The sequence below is a fragment of the Grammomys surdaster genome, unplaced genomic scaffold (genome assembly GCF_004785775.1).
Source record: "Grammomys surdaster isolate TR1022 unplaced genomic scaffold, NIH_TR_1.0 474, whole genome shotgun sequence".
Lineage (NCBI taxonomy): Eukaryota > Metazoa > Chordata > Mammalia > Rodentia > Muridae > Grammomys > Grammomys surdaster.
The window spans coordinates 39035-44498 of NW_021604893.1; the positions used below are offsets into that span (position 1 = coordinate 39035).

The 5464-nt window shown below is 42.9% G+C and overlaps 1 pseudogene; it reads right to left on the reverse strand.

Moving 5' to 3' along the window:
- Positions 1-457: 457 nt before the first annotated feature.
- LOC114632966 lies at positions 458-3419 on the reverse strand (annotated as a pseudogene).
- Positions 3420-5464: the final 2045 nt, after the last annotated feature.

The window sequence follows — 5464 nt, forward strand, 5'->3', positions numbered from 1 at the left end:
GACTATGAGTCATGGTGACCCAGGTCTAAACTGACAGTTCCAGGTAAGCCAGTTCTAAAGCTAAGCCACTTATAACAATAACTAATTTTTTTTCCATAAGAAGAAATACTTATTTACATCCTCAATGGACTAAAAGAGGTTTTAGACATCACAATTAAAATTGTATGCTTCCAAAAGTATCGTATCATCAATGCAGTTAACGTAAAGATATTAATAACTTCATTTAGAATTCTTTAAAAATCAACACAAATATACTTCCTAGAGTGCAAAATGCTTCTTATTAAATACTTCAGGAACACAAAGGCAATTTGTATGGAAACATAGGAATCCTTTGCTGAAGGACCATCATCACAAGAGACACTCATTGCTGGCAATGGGTGCCAGACATAAACTCCAGCTGGAGAAAGACATAGCACTAAGGTTTGTGCTTGGTCTCTGCCCACCTCAGATGACCTGGTTATTTGTACAAGCTCATGGTTGGACTATGGTACATGCACATGAATGCATTGCAAAGAAGTCTGTGCACACACCCTTGAATCCTTCTGGAGTCCAAAGAGTGCAGGTCCTCCAGAGACATCTTGAAGTACTCTCCCACTTCCAGGCAAGGTGTTGCTTGTGGAATGTTGAAGCCATTCTGACCACCATCTCTCGATCAGCCATGCCATCAAAGAAGAGCCAGGCATAGTCATCCTTCCCATACTTCACAAAAGCAACATAGTGGCTCATTTCTATGCAGAGAACAGCAAATAACTCCATCTTCTGACAGGAGATGCAGCCATGTTTCCAGTCCCAGTCAGGCAAATCTTTAGGAAGTGATATTGAATGATAAGTATGATTCAACCTCCTGGGATGAAGGTGAACCTGAGTGCTGCAGGTCTTACAGAACTGCTTGATCTTCCCTGCTGAGATGTCCGGGTCATAATAGCACTCTCTACACTAATACACTGCAAGTCCTCCACAGATGCGGCACTGCCTGGGAGTGTCTTCAAGTAAATCTGTTATATTTAATTCCAGGGAAGGGAAAATTTTTTTAAACAGTTTAAAGTCTTTTCCAAACCGAGGCATCTGGATAATCAAGCATGGTGGTGCCTCTGCAAATTTCAGGTTGCTGCTGATAAAGGACCATTTAATAACTGCTGAATTGTGGGTACTCCAACATTCTCATTTTTTCCATAGCAATTTGATAGAAGTTACAGTCTTGAACGTTTTGACCTGCTGACCTTATTTTTAACAATGGTTCAACCCTTAAAATATCATGAATCAGAATATTTAGAAATTCTTCAGGATCTTTTTCTTCAGAGGTAAATCCTGATGCAGCCTCAACTTTTACAAGTATTTTCCTCAGTTTCAAGATCTGTGTGGCACACAGATATCCACATATCCTCAGAGGATTGACTATTTCTGTCCTTAGTAGCTCCTGAGTCACCCTGTAACACTCCACATCATTTTTCTCTTTGGGTCTAAGTAACACAGTGTCCAGGACAGAACAGAATAAAGTTGAGTCTAAGTAACAAGAATTGTAATGGCCCTGGAGGCCTTTTTTCTTTCCAATCATTATCTCTAAACCTCCCTTTTCCATTTTAGGTGGGGTATTTTCTTCTACTACTTCACTTAAGTAGCCCCCAAATGCTAAAGAGTTACACCTTTCAATCTGATTGGAGAACAGGCTGCAAGGATGCAAACCTAGAGTCGGGTCTGCAGCTCTTCAGTTTCACAAACAGTGCCTTCTTCAAGGCACAGCTGAAATAGCGCGTGCCCCTGAAAGTTCCATCTGTACAGCCTGTGCATTCATCTTCCAGTTCCAGTCCAGCTAGCACATCACTGAACCCTGATGGCTGGCCAACCCAACGGATAACCCAATAGAACAGGGGGTTCTCTTTTACTTCAGCCAGTGAGCCGACCTCTAACCCGTGTGCATTCCCAGAAGAGATGGGTAAGGGTGGACTCTCTTGGAGAGGTGTGCTCTTCAGCTCCCCCATCACAGACTGCACTGACAGAGAGAGTGGACTATAAGCCATGCTGCCGTTAGTATTGGGCGTCTTTGTCAGGCTGAAGGGTCAGGAGTGAAATCTGTTCTTGCTAAACAAGGAGTTCATTGAAGGAGGTTGTGGTGGAAATGATGAATGTCCGAAATCTAAAGACATCTCTGTAAGTGACTTTGCAGGGTCTTCTGCAACTCCAGGTTCCTGCTTTGACCTCCTGTCCTGGATTCCCTCAGTAATGAACTGTTACCTTCATCAATGTACCATGGATTTTTGGACTTGGATTGTTGTGAGTCAACAGATTTAAGGTAATAATTCAGATTTAAGGTAAGGGAAAGTAATTCAGATCTGTTTCTACTTCCAGGGTCTGAAGTAGACCCAGTAACCTTTGGTTTATTTTGACTAGATGAACCTTTGTCACCTACACCTCTTGACATAAAGGCAAGTTTGGGAGGCCTCCTTTCCTGTGCCACGCTATCTCAGGTGTGCAGCCCCCACAAAGCTGAACCTGCTACCTTGGCCCGCCCCCACCTGCCCCAATAACTAAATTTTTAATCTCTAGAGAGCTAGGTCAATTTAATCAGGCCCACCTAGTAGCTAACTGATCTGAAGGTAGCTACAAAACTTCAAAAAGAAAAGGGACAGTCAGGAGTGGATGCACACACCCTAAATCATATCATTCAGCAGGCAATAAGGGTGGATGTCTATGAGCATGAGACCTGTCTTTCAACATAGTGAGCTCTAGGCCAGCCAGAGCTGAAGACTGAGATAAAACAAAACAATGCAACAGGAAAAAGGGGAACAAAAGTGGTGCATGGTGGTATACTTTTAATCCAAGCACTGCAGAGGCAGAGACAGGTAGATCTCTGTGAGGTCAAGGTCACACTGCCTGGTCTACAAAATGAGTTCCATGGCTCCCAGACCTACATGATGCAAAGACTCATTGACAAAACAGAAAAGAAAGAAAGCTGTTTTTTTAATGTTCTTTATTTCTTACCTTTATTAATTAATTTATTTAATTTTTCAATGATTGATTCTTGTTTTATTGAGACAGGTCCTTCTGTGTAGCCCTAGATGGCCTGGAACCATTTGTTTTTCTTTTCTGGTCCTCCTTTATTTTGAAACATTATTTTCCTATGTATTCCTGGAACACACTATGTATACCAGAGTGGCCTAGATCCCACCTGTCTATGGCCCCAAGTGATTGGCTAGGTTTTGAGACATGCACCATCACATTCAACAATAAATACTATCTTAACTTGGATTATCTCACACCAAAGAGACTGAGACAAAAGGACTGCATTATTTGACTAAGTCTATTTTAAGGAGCCAGTAAGCAGCCAGTCTATACTATATAGCAAGACTTGTCGAATTACCCAAGGGGACAAAGTGTGGTGCGCTGCCGTGCATGCGCAGTCTCCCTCCTGAAATCGCCATTACCAGTAAACACCTGCAAGGCGCATGCTCGAACAGCTGTTAACCGCCAAAAGCTGACGCAGCCCGACACACGTCAGATCTGCCGAGACGACGCATCAGCCAGTAGAATAGGGACACGCCGACCCAAGGGGTATTTAAGGAGAGCTCCTTTTTCCCTCGGGGTCTTCCTCTCTTCAGCTTCAATAAAGCTTGCTGCAGAAGGATCCTGGTGTCCGAGTCCGTTCTTGCTGGCGAGAAGGTGACGCAGGTAACAACAAAGAGTTGGCAGTGATGTGGAGCTGCTTGCCAAGGAAGGTCCCCCTGATGGAAGCCAAGATTGGCCATGCCTGACAAATGTTGCCCACTCAGTGAAGGCTGGGGCTTTGCCTCTGGGGATCTGAGCTGGCAGTGGCTTAGAGTATTAGGCACACAATCTCTTCACAAAATCTCCCCTGTAGAATTCTACAAATCTTGCTATATAGCATAGACTGGCAATCAACAAACAACCAAGCAACCAAGAAGCAAGCAAAGAAACACCCAACCAGAAAACCAGAGTACAATTGGTTGTGTACTCTTTAATCCCAGGATTTTAGATGCAGAATCTCTGTTAGTTTTATGACAGAGTGCTCTGTACTGCAAGGTCTAGTCCAGGAAGCCATACATAGTGATACCCTGTCTCTAATAAAAGAAGTAAGAAGTAGACACTCTAGCTTTCTGTCATGCTGAAGGCCAATGGGACTTCAAGTGTAAATCAGCACATGTTGTACATGTAATGGTGAAGATCTAACTGGGCTTTTCTGCATGTTAAGTACACATTCTACCAACTGGGCATCACAAATACACCCTGGTTCCAGAGAATTTTGAGACCATACCTTCTTGGGACTCATCTTCACTGATCAGAAAGCTCATTCCCTTTTGATCTCTGTACATATAAGATTTCAAGAACTTAAATTGGTGACCAGTGCAACACCCAATTTGAATTTCTGGGAGTGAGCATCCAGGTTTGCATGGTCTCACTAGTAAGCCACAACTGTATTGAAAGTTAATATTTCATTATTTTATTGTGCCAGATACTTATTAGATTATCAGAATTTTAATTGACTCATGAATCCTCCTGCTCCAAAGACCCACTGTTCTCCATGCTAACTCTCAGCCCTGTAACCTGAATCTCCTAGATGATTTCCAACTCCAACACAAACTCTTACTTCTATGTCATCTTCAGGAGATATCCCTATTCAGGATTTCATTTCTCAGTGCTCACAAGCAGTACTACTCCCATAACTGCCATAAAAGGCTATGTCTGGCATCAAGTATGAAACCCAGAGATCATGACTTTCAGGACACTTATCAGTAGCAAAGTCATTGAATTCAGCTGCCAGACGGTCTTGAGTGTAGGCATGAGTTCAAGGGAAATATGTTACCTCTCTATCAGAGAGTCCCCAATGTCATCAGAACTATCCCTGGGACCAGGTAGGTTTTCTGATTCAACAGTCAAATTTTCTGTTTGGTGGTGTAGCACCATGGAAATGTTAGTAATCCCCCAAAACACAGACAGGAGCCAATCTGATGCAACTCATAGCAGGATCTTTATTCTATTCCAGCTAGCTCAGGTCCCCCAGTGAACCACCATCACATCATGCAGGGCAGTTTTGGTGGTGGTGGGCCCCAAATATTTATTTGGAAAAGCTTTATAGTAAGGAGCAAGCAGGGGGTAAGTGTGAAAGCATCTAATTGGAAAGTTACAGTGGCCATTAAAATAATTGGCTGGTGCTGGGAGTCATATCATAAATTTAATTTCAGTTTCCTGCTGCATTGTTGGTTATTAGGCAAGGGGTGGGCTTGTAACCTGGGGTGCAGGATTGCTGGGAGAATAACCTGGAGAAGTTGTTCTTGTTGAGGGTGTAACCTGGAAATGCTGGTCCTGTTGGGGAATAACCTAAAGACTGGAGCAAGGCTCAGGTTGTGTTGGGGGAAAACTTAGAAACTAATGCTAGCTATCAGCTTGTTAGTTTACCTGAATTCAAACTTAGGTCAGGTTCTCTAAAATGTACTCTGAATTTAAAAGA